This window comes from Rattus norvegicus, chromosome 10 (assembly GCF_021556685.1).
Source record: "Rattus norvegicus strain SHRSP/BbbUtx chromosome 10, alternate assembly SHRSP_T2T, whole genome shotgun sequence".
Taxonomy (NCBI): domain Eukaryota; kingdom Metazoa; phylum Chordata; class Mammalia; order Rodentia; family Muridae; genus Rattus; species Rattus norvegicus.
In genome coordinates this window covers 60,580,959-60,595,365 of record NC_141543.1, presented here as the reverse complement: position 1 = coordinate 60,595,365, position 14,407 = coordinate 60,580,959, and positions in this window count along the sequence as shown.

The window sequence follows — 14,407 nt, the reverse complement described above, 5'->3', positions numbered from 1 at the left end:
GTGCGGGCGAACAGGTGCGGCGCACCTGAGTATATATACGGAGGGCGTCGGGGACGCGCCCCCGCGGGCACCCGGAGCGCAGGAGCTTGGGCGGGACCAGAGGGGCAGGCGAGAGTGACCTGACGTCACCGAAGGGACACTCACCTGAACCGGAAGTCTTGGCCCCTACCCCTCCTTGTCCAGGTGAAGAGGAAGAAACCCGAGCTCCAGGGTCACGCCCCTTCGTTTGCCTGGCTCTAACCGTTGATGGGAATAGGCGATCGCTTCTCAGAAGTCCCTGGGGTCCGAGTCTGCCCTGCAGACTCTAGGTGGCCCCTTTCTCTCTTTTCCGTACAGGTGCTCCGGGGTCGCTGTGGAGCCAGTGCCCGCAGACGCCCCTGGGAAGGCTCCCCGCCACCCTTCCACCGCAGGCTCAGGCGCTGCTATTTGACTTTCGCCTCCACTCTTTGGTCATTTGTCTTTAGTCTCCTACCATGGCCTGTCTCATCTTCAGAGGCCCTAACCCATTACAGTAAAATCACCCGTGCTGCGCCCTTCTAGGAATTTCTGCACCCAGACACACAGTCTAGCAACCTTCCGCTTCACTGCTCAAGCCTCCACGGCAGCCCTCCACAAAGCATGGCTCTCCAAAGCCCCCACATGCCTGGTCCCTAGACCCACTGGTATATGTACTAGCACCTGAGCCTGTCAGCGCCTCCTCTAATAGACAGGCTCCTTCTACCTGAAGGAGCTATCCGAGGGTGAGGAGAGGGGTAAGACCTAGGTCAGAGAGTCTGCCATGCCACACCCAACATTTCCTTCCCCCGGTTGTCATTTCAGCTTATCTTCCATTTTCCTCACCTCCTCCCCCAGCCACAAACTTTCTCTTTCCTTCATTCTGAGCTTCCAGGGACCTATTTGTGTGCCCTTTCACGTCCCCTCCGACCCACTTTAGCATCTGACTCCCCAGGGTGGCCTTTAATTCATCCCTTGAAAACCCTAGCTCAGCCCTACATTCCTTCCTACTTTTCCAAAACTCACCCCATCCTTCCTCCCAACGTGTCTCCCAAGGTTCTCATTCCTCCCGTTGATCTTTCTCCTTTTCCTGCCTTCTGCCTTTTTATTTCCTCCCCCACTTTCAGACTACGGTTGCTCCTTCCAGACCCTTGGAGCCCAGTAGCACAATGTGTCCCTCACTGCCTCCCCTAACCCGTTTCTTTCAGTCTATCTCTCCTACAACTTCCTTCCTCCTTCCACCTCCCAGGTCTTTCTTCTCTTGCTAGATTTTTTTTTTAATTTACTTTTTTTTTTTTGGTTCTTTTTTTCGGAGCTGGGGACCGAACCCAGGGCCTTGCGCTTCCTAGGTAAGCGCTCTACCACTGAACTAAATCCCCAGCCCCTAACTAAATCCCCAGCCCCTTTAATTTACTTGTATGTGCATTGTTTTTTTGTTTACACGTGTTATGTTTTTGTGAGGCTGTCAGGCCCTTGTGACAGATGTGAGCTGCAGTGTGGGTCCTAGGATTTGTACCTGGGTCCTCTGGAAGAGCAGTACTCTTAACCACTGAGCCATCTCTCCAGACCCCTCTCTTGATAGTTCTTCCCCTCACACATTTCTCTGTAAGTTCTCCATTTATCCAGTAAACATCTTTAAATGTCCTTCTCGTTCAGCCGATAATTAACCTGTTTTTGTATAGAATGAAGAATTAACCTGCTTTTGTTTAGAATACAGAACTTCGTGAACTCTGTTATTTGCGTCTATTTTTGACTTTTTGGATTTTTGTTTTGTGGGATGGTTTGTTTTGGTTTTCGTTGGTTTGTTGGTTGGTTTTTTGGTGAGTGGGTTGGTATTTTTGAGACAGGATCTCACCTTGTAGCTCTGTCTAGTTCAAACTCACTGTGTAGACCTGGACTTCCCAAGAGGACCACCGGGGCCTCCCCGCCCAGTGCCGGGTATAGATGTCAACTTCTATACACAGCTGGGTTTTTGCTTTTGTTTTTTTGTTTGTTTGTTTGTTTGGTTGGTTGGTTGGTTGGTTGGTTGGGTTTTTTGTTTTGTTTTTTTTAAAGTTTTTTATATTTATTGTATTTATATGAGTACACTGTAGCTGTCTTCAGACACACCAGAAGAGGGAATCGGATCCCATTACAGATGGTTGTGAACCACCATGTGGTTGCTGGGATTTGAACTCAGGACGTCTGGAAGAACAGTCAGTGTTCTTAACCACTGAGCCATCTCTCCAGCCCTTTGCTTTGTTTTAAGGTGGTTTCCTGGTTGGATGTGGTTGCTGCATGCTTTTGGAAGACGGCAGAGGCAGAAAAATAGATACTTTAAAGCCAGCCTTCCAGATGGGTGTGCCTTCCAGCTCTGAAAGTCTGTGTTTCTCATTCTCCTCTTGTTTGCATATTCAGGAATCACCGTCACTACCACAGGCCTAGCTACTATCTAGTTGTCACCTGGAGACAACTGCCTCCAAACCAGTCTGCTCCTAGCCTTTCCTAAACTCACTCCCCAGAGTACTTCCTTTCTGTATACTTAAACCTTGCGTTCTTTTTAAAAAGTCCCTCAGTGAGGGGCTTGGGAGACAGCTCAACAATTAAGAGCACTTTCTGTTCTTGCAGAGGATCAGTGTTCTGTCATCCACATCCACATGATGACTCAACCTTCTGTAATTCCAGTACTAGGCGATCCGATGCCTCTTGTGTTGTTGTTGTTGTTTCTGTTGTTGTTGTTGTTATTTACTAATGTTTTACTTATTTCATTTTTTGAGACAAAGTCTCTCTTAGTGGCCCTGGCTGTTCTGACACTTGCTATGTAGACCAGACTGCCTTGAACTCACAGGGATCCTCCTGCCTCTGCCAATGGACTACTAGGATTAAAGGAGCTGGAGCGTGGCAGGCAGTGGTGGCACATGACTTTCTTCCCAGTACGAGGGAGGCAGAGGTAGTTGGATCTCTGAGTTAGAGGCTGGGCTGGACTGGTCCTCAGAGTGAGTTCCGGGACAGCCAGGGCTATAAAGTGAAGCCCTTGGGGGAGGGGGTGGAGCAGGAGCATGAGTCACCATGCCCAGTTCCAATATCTCTTCTAACCTGATCTGGCTTTTGCATGCACTCGGACACAGACATACATACATATACATAAAAGTAAATAAATATTAAGAGTAAAATAAAAAATCATTCCATGGCACTTTTTCTTTTCCTCTGTTGCTGTGGATTGAACTCAAGAGCCTCACACCAGTGCTGGTGCCACCGAGCTACACCTAAGTGTCACTCTAGATTACTGACCTACGTACCTGCCTTGTCTCTCAACTGTCCCCCAAACATACTATGCATGTTCTAAACCTCCGTCCACCACCACCCCCCATAAAGCACCTTTCTGTTCTCTATGCTTGAGTGCTTTAATCCATTCACCCCACCCACCTTCCTCTGCCCAGCTAAGAAATTCGTCCTTTGTGGCTCTAGTAGGAAGCCCGACCTGACTGCCCCACCCACGCTGAGTCAGGTCATCTCTCATGGTTACTTGTACTTTCCTTTCAAGGTTCTTCTCATAGTCTGAAACTTTATTTGTGTACTTATGGATTAAGTATCAATTTCCCTGCTGCCCAGTAAAGTATAGAGGTGTCTAGATTTTGAATTCCGAGAAAAAACAACAACAGTTCCTCTACTGTCCCACTAGCATTTCCTGAATGCCTATAAATGTCCTGCGATGAACCCTAGGGATACACTGGTAGACAAGACAGATAAGGACACTGCTACTCCTCTGGGTTGTTTTCTGTAAGGAGGAAGCGGGGCAATAAAGACATAAAACTCTGGTTGTTTTGAAGGTAATGAGGCAGAGTAATGTAAAAGGCTGGGTCCAATCTCAAGCGAGATCAGGGCGACTTTCTGAGCAAGTGACTTAAATAATGAGTCAGTCGGGAGAGAACCACGCTATGAGCAAAAGAAGAGTGAGAGCAAAGGCCCTGCACTGCCTGCCCCTTTGGAACTTAGTCACTGATTTGAAGCAGGATTATGACTTTTGCTTTGTTTTGTTTTGTTTTTTGAGGCAAGGTCTTGTTTCATGGGCCACGGTGGTCTGGACTTCATGACCCTCCTTACTTCTTTTTCCCAAGTGCTGGAATTCCAAGCGTGGACCACCACGCCTGGCTTTTTTGGTAGAGGTTCTGAGACAGGATCTGCTAATGTAACCCTGACTGGCCAGGAACTCACTGTGGAGAGTAAGATGGTCCCAAACTTGCAATGACACTCTTGCCTCCTGTCTTTCTGATTGCAGGCTCATGCCACCGGGCGAAAGGAGCAATGTTGGCAGTGCTGACACTTGGTGCTGGAAAGTCTGTGCTGTGTGGTGGGTCGTATGGTGTATTTAACCCTGAGACCTATTGATGTTAGTAGAGATTAGATGTCACCAGACCCCTGTGCCACACCTTGGTATGACACTAAGCTGGGAGTGGTCACTGGGGCCATTAGCCTTCAGTCTCGGGAGGCAGAGGTGCTGTCATGGAACATTCCAACCATCTACCCATTGCAGTCTTGTTTCGTTGTTAATGTTTTCATTTTATGTGTGTGGGCATCTGGCCTTGCGTGTATGTCTGTGCACAACATGCATGCAGCGCCCTTAGAGGCCAGAAGAGGATGTCAGATCCCTGGGACTGGAGTTACAGACAGTTGTGAGTCACCACAGAGTGCTGGGATTCTGACCCAGACCCTCCAGAAGAGCACAGATGCTCTTTTTTTTTTTCGGAGCTGGGGACCGAACCCAGGGCCTTGTGCTTGCTAGGCAAGCGCTCTACCAGGACTCAAACTTGTCCTGCCTCTGCCTCTAAGTGCTGGGGTTAAAGGTATGTGCCACCAGCAACTCTATTTATTTATTTATTTATTTATTTATTTATACTTTGTAGTCCTGGATGGTCTGGAATTTGCAATGTAGATCAGACTGTCCTTGAACTCACAGATTTCCTCCTTGACTGCATCTCTGGCTTCCCTATTGGTTTTTCTAAAGTTTTTAGTTTGTTGGGGTTTTGTTTTGTTTGTTTGTTTTTGCCTTCTCTCTGTCCCTATAACACACTATGCATGCTGTGTCCCATTCAAGTACCTCTCTGTTCTCATGGATATTCTAATCCGTTTATCCCACTCACTTTCCTGTATCCAACTAACAAACGCAGTGGCTTAAGCTCACCAGCAAGCATCATTGTCGATCTCCCCCCCACTCCCCCCTCTCTCTCATATATTTGAAGTAAATCATTGAATACAAGAACACAAGAACTCAGAGCTGGAGAGGTGGCACAGTGATTAAGAGCTCTAGGGGGGCTGGAGAGATGGCTCAGTGGTTAAGAACACTGACTGCTCTTCCAGAGGTCCTGAGTTCAAATCCCAGCAACCACATGGTGGCTCACAACCATCTGTAATGAGATCAGATGCCCTCTTCTGGTGTGTCAGCGATAGTGTGTTCATATACATAAAATAAATAAATAAATAAATAAATAAATAAATAAATAAATAAATCTTTAAAAAAAAAAAAAAAAAGAGCTCTAGGGGCTCACAGAGACTGAACTGGCGATCATAAAACCTGCATAAGTCCGCACTAGGTCCTCTGCACGTATGTGGTGGTTGTTTAGCTTGGGGATTTTCTGGGACTCCCAATAGTGGAACTGGACCCCTTTGTCTGCTCTTAGGGCACTTTTCCTCCTACTAGGCTGCCTCACCGGCCTTAGTATAAGTGTTTGTAAGGAGTCTTATTTCACCTTGTTATGACAGGTTTGGTTGATACTCCTGGGAGACCAGCTCTGAAGGAAAACAGTGGCAGAAGGGAGGTGGAACTGGGAGGAGTGGAGGGAGAGGAGGCTGCTGTTAGGAGGAATTGTATGAAACTAGAAAGATTAAAAAGGAAGAAGATAAAACTCTGAAGGTGGGGTTGGGGATTTAGCTCAGTGGTAGAGCCCTTGCCTAGGAAGTGCAAGGCCCTGGGTTCGATCCCCAGCTCCGGAAAAAAAGAACCAAAAAAAAAAAAAAAACTCTGAAGGCAGTGGGGCATGTCTTTTTTTTTTTTTTTTTTTTTAGATTTATTTATTTATTATATATGAGTACACTGTAGCTGTCTTCAGACACACCAGAAGAGGGCATCAGTTCTCATTACAGATGGTTGTGAGCCACCATGTGGTTGCTGGGATTTGAACTCAGGACCTCTGGAAGAGCAGTCAGTGCTCTTAACCACTGAGCCATCTCTCCAGCCCGGGGCATGTCTTTAATCCAAGCACTGAGGATGCACAGTCAGGCAGACCTCTGTGAGTTTGAGGCCATCGTTGAACCAACAGGTACATTCAGCAAGGTAGCTATACAAGATTAACCTACCAAAACCAAAAATAAGCCACTAGTATTTTATTGAACAGCTCTTGGGTTTTATTTATTTTATATGTATTAGTATCTTGTATGTATGTGCATATGCATGTATGTATGTATGTTTGTATGTATGTATGTATGTATGTATGTATGTATGTATGTATGTATGTACTGTGTGCTTGTCTTATGCTCAAAGAGGTCAGAAGAGGGCATCAGATCCTCTGGAGCCAGAATCACATATATTTGTGAGCCGCCGTGTGGGTGTTAGGAACAAAGCCCAGGCCCTCTGCGAGAACAGCAAGCGCCCTTCTGCTGAGCAGCCGCTCCCACCCTATGCTTCGGTGGCAAGACGCTTCCGGGGTTTTGTTTTGTTTGGTTGGTTGATTTTTGGTTTCTGGTTTTTTGAGACAGGGTTTCTCCCTGTAGCTGTGGTTATCCTGAAACTTTCTCTGTAGACCAGGCTGGTCTGGAACTCAGAGATCTGCTTGCCACTGCCTCCAGAATGCTAGAATTAAGACCCCTGGGAGGTGGAGGGTCTTACTAGTTGGTCCAGCTTGGAACTCACGGTCTCTCAAATGCTGGAATTACAACACAACACCCATCAAAACTAGCTCTAACTCACTTTGTAGCCAAAAATGGTCTTGAATTCCTCATCTTCCTGCACCTACCTGCTTAGTGCTGACATTTCAGGGTAGGCCACCACATTCAGCTCTATGTGGTACTGGGGAATCAAACCCAGAGTGTCAGGAATGATGTATGGTATGATAGCTCTGCCATACTATACACCAGCCCCTTAGTGTGTGTGTGTGTGCGCGTGCGTGCGTGCATGCGTGCGTGCGTGCGTGTGTCTGTGATGGTTAATTTGTGGGGTTTGTTCATTTGACTAGGTGATGACTGATTGGATGTTTTCGCCGAACTTGACATAACTAGAGTTATCTGGGAAAGGTGAATCTTAACTAAGGGGCTGCCTCCATCAGATTGCCCATAGGAGAGTCTGTTGGGTGGGGGTGGAGGTGGGGGTGGGGGTGGGGGTGGGGGTGGGGGTGGGGGTGGGGGTGGGGGCGTTTTCTCCGTTAGTAATTGGTTTAGGAAGGCCCAGCCTACTGTGAACAGGACCACACCTAGGCATCAAGTCCTGGGTGTTGGGGTAAAATCTCCAACCCAAATAAGCCCGTGCCAAGAAAACACAACTCAATTACTATGAACACAAGCTGCACGCCTAGACTGGGCAGATTCATCACTGCACTACTCTACTGCCCAGTGAGGAGACCCCTTAGAACTTGCGGTTTCTCCAGGTCTTGTGCCCCATGTTCCTTCCACCTCCTCTTCCTCTGAAGTCCCTTTCTCTCTCTCCTCCTTCATTCTCCTTAAACTAAAACGTTTCAACTCCACCTTCCCTTCCCCTGCCCAATCACAGGCTCTAGCCTTTATTTTACAAGTTAAAGTTGGGGAGAAGGTTCAGAGAAAGTCACCAGAGTAGCGATTCCTAGGCAGCCCCTCCTGCTGCTGGAATTAGCATCAAAATACAAAGAGCCCCAGGGCAATCCACACCTGAAAGAAAGCAAGCTAAACAAGTCAAAAGGCAGGCCAATAAGCAGCAGTTCTCCTTGTCTGTCCTGGTGGCTATCAATGGACTGTGATCCATAAGCCAAATAAACTCCTTAATCCCTTAAATTGTTCTGTTAGAGTTAATATAACACCTGAGAGACAGACTAGAACAGTTTGAGTTTGGTTTGGGTTTTGGTGTTTTGTTGCAAGACAGCTTCCCACACTGTAGCTCAGACTAACCTAGAACTATGTAACCTAGGCTAGCTTCAAACTCTCAATGATCCTCCTGCCTCAGCCTCCCAAACTCTCAGATTACAACCAAGGGCCACCATGCAGATTCAGAGCCAGTCTCTGGTATTTAGTGAATGAAAGACCAGCATGCGCTACAGAGTAACAACACCCTGCTTCAAGAAAAACAAAGGCTTCAGTTTTAGCTCACTGGCAGAACACCTGCCTGATGTGTGCAAGGTTTTATCCCTAACTCTAAACCCTAAAAGGATGTTCTATATCATTACTAATATGAGAAAACTCTAAGAAAATACCACTTTCTCCCTATTGTGCGGGGGGAGGGATCTCCTCCTCCTCCTCCTCCTCCTCCTCCCCCTCCTCCTCCTCCTCCTCCTCCTCCCCCTCCTCCTCCTCCTCCTTCCTCCTCCTCCTCCTCCCCCTCCTCCTCCTCCTCCTTCCTCCTCCTCCTCCTCCTCCCCCTCCCCCTCCTCCTGCTCCTCCTCCTCCTCCTCCTCCTCCTCCTCCTCCTCCTCCTCCTCCTCCTCCTCCTCCTCCTCTTCTTCTTCTTCTTCTTCTTCTTCTTCTTCTTCTTCTTCTTCTTCTTCTTTCAAGACCAGATTTCTCTCTGTATAGCCCTGGCTGTCCTGGAACTCATTCTGTAGACAAGATTGGCCTCAAACTCACAGCAATCAGCATGCCTCTGCCTCCCGGGTGCTGGGATTAAAGGTGTACACAACCATGCTTGACTTTTACTGTATTTCTAATAATTAGAAATATGGGGGGGGGGTTGGGGATTTAGCTCAGTGGTAGAGCATTTGCCTAGCAAGCGCAAGGCCCTGGGTTCGGTCCCCAGTTCTGAAAAAAGGAAAAAAAAAAAAAAAAGAAATATGGGGGCTGGAGAGATGGCTCAGCAGTTAAGAGCACTGATTGCTCTTCCAGAGGTCCTGAGTTCAAATCCCAGCAACCACATGGTGGCTCACAACCATCTGTAATAAGATCTGATGCCCTCTTCTAGTATGTCTGAAGACAGCTATAGTGTACTTATATATAATAAATGAATAAATCTTTAAAAAAAGAAATATGGACAACGTCTCATTCATTTAATGAACACTTATGAAGTCCATTTCAACTAAAGCCTATAGAAGTTTGACCACATACCATCAGTAAGGGCGTGGAGAAACTGAAATTCACAATTGCTGATAGGAATGGGAGTGGTCCAGTTGCTTTGGAAAGGTTGGGAAGTTTCCTAGCATGAAACTTACGCCTGTCATATAACTCAGGTTTTCTCTGAGGAAATGAAAGCACATGTTTGCACAAATACTTCTTCAGAGATGCTCCTAGCAACTGTACCTGTAATAAGTCCAACAAGTGACCGGAATACGGAACTGCACTATATCCTATGTTGGAATACTATGTATGGGCGGGCAAGATGACTTAGTGGGTACAGGCACTGCTTTGAAGCCTGATAACCCGAGTTTGAGCCCCAGTTGATAAAACTAACCTGCACAAGTTGCCCTTTGACCTCCACATGGTGCTCTATGGCAGGCTCATATAGGTATGAAGAATCATGGAAGTAAATAAATAAATGTAGTAAAAAAAATACTGCACAGCAATAAGAAAGAATCAAGTCAAGCAGGTGTGGTGACAGATGTCTATAACGGCATTTGGGAAGTAGGGCAGGATATCAGAAGTTCAAGATTAGACTCAGCTACATAGCAAACTCAAGATCAGCCTGGACTACTTGACACCATCTCAAAGGCAAACAGAAAAAAATTGTGTGTGTGATATATTGAGAGATAGATGGGGGGAGAGGGGTGTCAGGCAGTGGAGTGATGGCCCATACCTTTAAATCCCAGTACCTGGGAGGCAGAGGCAGGTGAATCTCTGAGTTCAAGGCCAGCCTGGTCTACAGAGTGAGTTCCAGAACAGCTAGGGCTGCACAGGAAAACATTGTCTCAAAGGAAAGGAAAGGAAAGGAAAGGAAAGGAAAGGAAAGGGAGAGAGAGAGGAAGAGAGAGAGAAAGAGAGAAAGAGGAAGAGAGAAAGAAAAAGAGAGAAAGAGGGTTGGGGATTTAGCTCAGTGGTAGAGCACTTGCCTAGCAAGCGCAAGGCCCTGGGTTCAGTCCCCAGCTCCTAAAAAAAAAAAAAAAAAAAAAAAAAAAAAGAAAAGAAAAGGAAAGAGAGATAGAGATAGACAGAGAGAAAGAGAGAAGAGAGAAAGAGAGAGAAAGGAGGACTGTTCTTGCCAAAGTGCCCGGCACACATATCAGATGGGCTCACATCTGTCTGTAACCCCAGTTTCAGGGGATCCCCTGCCCTCTTCTGGTCTCTTCTGGAACTAGGTACACACATGGTGCACAAAATGCCTATAAACATAAAATGAACTTTTATATGAGGCTAGAAGGGTGATAGATGGGTTCGTTGCCTTGATTGTGAGGCTGGTCACAGGTGTCTAGTTATGTCAGAGCCTCACACTGTACACTCTATGAGATGGATTGGACCCTTGCCGTTGGCGCTGAACACTCTGAACAGTTACCGCTCACCTTCCTTAGGGCCTGGGATGCACTTACTATTATTACCTCTCTTCTCGTTTTACCAACGAGGTAAATAAAGCACAAAGAGCTAAGGTCACTTTCCAAAGGGCACCAAGTTAGTAAGTAATTCAGCTGGGGCTCAGCTCAGGCAGTCGTCTGAGCCACCACTGGGTGATACTGAAGGACAGGACAGTGGTGCCAGAGCCATCCCACACTGCTGAGAGACACGGACAGCCTCTCTGGAGACAGCTGGCAGTACAGTATGGAGCCAAACTAGGCAGGACACCCTGTGACTCAGCCGCTCTGCTTCTACAGGTAGATATAAATATAGACCGAGTCACAGCCATGCCATTGACAAGTCTCCCAAAGAAACTGATCATAAGATACTCATTGTCCCATTATTATTTGTTGTGGCTGGAAGTCACAGGGACATAGGAGACCACTCACGGATCCTAAGCAGGTACAATAAGAGGGTCCTGCCTGCCTCTGCCTCCCGAGCACTCCACTGCCTTCTGAGGCAAGGTCTCTCACTATGTTACTATGTAGCATTAGGCTGGCCTCAAGTTGTCATGAACTCCTGATCCTACCCCCACCTCCTGAATGTTAGGATTACAGGTATGTGCTGCCACCATGCCTGGTGTATGGGGTTGGTACGGGGATGGAATTTAGGGATTCATCTGTGCTACATAGTGACTCTTTCAATCTGCCTTGACCACATGCTGAACCCGGAGATAAAGCCTTCAGAAGGAGAAGCAGGGCTGCTGAGACGACTCTGTAGGTAAATCAATGTCCGTGCAAACATGACAGCCTGGATCCCCCTGTAGGAGAGAACCAACACCAACCGTTGTCTACTGACTATTACATGTGTGGCACACAATGTGTGCACGCACACACCATCATAACCACCACCACCACCAATCATGTGTTAAAAATAAAATAATAACAAACCAGACATCAACAAAGACACAAATCAAGAACTGCGCTATGGGGTTGGGGATTTAGCTCAGTGGTAGGGCGCTTGCCTAGGAAGCGCAAGGCCCTGGGTTCTGTCCCCAGCTCCGAAAAAAAGAACCAAAAAAAAAAAAAAAAAAAAGAACTGCGCTATGGCCAGGTGTGAATCCCAACACTCAGGAGGCAGAGGCAGGCACATCTCTGAGTTCGAGGCCAGCCTGGCTTATAGACTAAGTCCCAGAACAGCCAGGCTACACAGAGAAAACCTGTCTCAATAAACAAAAATATAAATAAATAAATAAATAAATAAATAAATAAATAAATAAATAAATAAATAAATAAATAAATAAAATGGGTTACGATGGGTGTGGTGGCTCACATACTCTGGAAGCTGAGACAGAAGGATTGCCTTAAATTGCTCAAGCTAGCCTGGGCAACAGAGTAATGCTGTATTAAAACGTATGTTATGAGTTCAGTGTTCTGCACCTGATCCCAACACAGAAATCAAACACAGGAGAGGCCTGAGAGGAGGAGGAATGCTCTCTGAGCTGAACTGATGCCTCCACCTCTGACCTGGACACTGGAAAGGAAATGAGAGCCTGCATGGTGAGCGGGAGCGGGAGCCTCCCTGGATCTCTCTCCTACGGTCCAGCCCCTTGCCTCCTTACCTAGATACAGAGGTTTAGAAAACGAATGTCTGCATGGATTAGCTTCCCGAGATAAGGGGGAGAGATTGGGGAAAGCTGCAACAGGCTCCAAGATAAACCAGCTGAGGAGCTCTGTAAAAGATCAGCACACACTCCGAGCTTCTGTTTCACGAATCCACGAATCTCCCTTTCCTCTGTTCTCCACTCCGTGTTAGTCATCCTCCTTCTCCAAATACCCTACCTTCTTTCTCTGTTCACCTTCTGAATCTTCTATGTCTCCAACACTCAAAACAAACAAACAAACAAACAAACAAACAAAAATCCAGACTTTCTTTTTTTCTTTTTTTTTTCTTTTTTTTTTTTTTTCTTTTTTTTCCCGGAGCTGGGGACCAAACCCAGGGCCTTGCGCTTGCTAGGCAAGCACTCTACCAATGAGCTAAAACCCCAACCCCCAGACTTTCATGTAGCCCAGGCTGGCTTTGTACTGGCTATATAGCCTAGAGTCGCCTTCAATTTCTTGCCTGGGGACTATAGACCTGTGCTACCATACTCAACAGTTTACAGCGCTGGGGATCCAACCCAGAATTTTATGCGTGTGTAAGCACTTTGTATTTGAACTATGTCCCCAGCACCTCTCCACAATCTTTTAAATTTTATTCATTCATTCATTCATTCATTCATTCATTCGTGTGTGTGTGTGTGTGTGTGTGTGTGTGTGTGTGTGTGTGTTGGAGTGCAAAAGCAGGCACATAGCCAAAGATCTTTTCTGCCACCTTGTGGGACAAAGGGATTTAACCCAGGTTATCAGGCCTGAGCACAAGCACCACTCTGCCCTCTGAGCTATCTCACCATTTTATTTGTTTACTATAATGTATTCATTTACTTTGCATGTGCATGTCAGAAGACAACATTGTGACAGTCAATTCTCTCCTTCCATAGCATACGACCTTGGGACTGAAGTCAGGTTATCACATTTGGTGGCAAGGACGTCCCTTGGGAGCCGTTTTGCCAACCCTCATTTTTTCTTTTTTGATTTTTCAGGACAGGGTTTCTCTGTGTAGCCCCGGTTGTGCTGGAACTCTCTCTGTTACCAGGCTGACCTCAAACTCAAAGATCCACCTGCCTCTGCTTCCGGAGTGCTGGGATTAAAGGTGTGCAACCCCGGGGTTGGGAATTTAGTTCAGCAGTAGAGTGCTTGCCTAGGAAGCGCAAGGCCCTGGGTTCGTTCGGTCCCCAGCTTCGGGGGAAAAAAAAAAAAAAAAAAAAAAAGGTGTGCAACCCTACCTCCAAGCTTTGCTCTTTTATCTTTTTTTAATCTTTTTTTTAAATTTATTTTATTCTATGTATATGAGTTACACTGTAGCTGTCTTCAGACACACCAGAAGAGGGCATCAGATCTCATTACAGATGGTCGTGAGCCACCATGTGGTTGCTGGGATTTGAACTCAGGACCTCTGGAAGAACAGACAGTGCTCTTAACTGCTGAGCCATCTCTCCAGCCCCCGCTCTTTTATTTTTTATTTTTATTTTATTTTATTTATTTATTTTTGACAAGAGTCTCACTGTGTAGCCCTGGTTGGCTTGAAACTGGATATGTAGACCAGACTGGCCTCATAGAAATCCACGCACATCTATACCCCAGTACTGGGATGAAACGTGAGCAGCATCATACCCGGCCTCGCTCTTTAAACTATCTTTCTAAGTGTTTATGCATTTAAACACGTAGGTTTGGAGAGAGAGAGATAGCTTAGGAGGGAAGTCTTGATTTGTTTTTAAACTCTATTTTGTTAATTAGCCTTTTTTTTTTTTCCTTTTTTTTTCGGAGCTGGGGACCGAACCCAAGGCCTTGCGCTTGCTAGGCAAGCGCTCTACCACTGAGCTAAATCCCCAACCCCTAATTAGCCTTTTTAATGTTTTCTTTCTTTCTCTTTCTTTCCTTTTCTTTCTTTCCTTCTCTCTCTCTTTCTCTCTCTCTTTCTTTCTTTCTTTCTTTTTCTTTTTTCTTTCTTTTTAACTGAAGACCCCTTACTGGTCCTGCTTCCATGAGTGGCCAAGATCAAGGGAAAGGGGAGGGCAACCAGTTGGCACAGGGACAGTCATTTCCACATTTCATTTCCACACAGAACTAAACAGACAAGCACAGAGTCACTATTGTGGTTAGAAGCTGGATGGGGAAAAACTGGA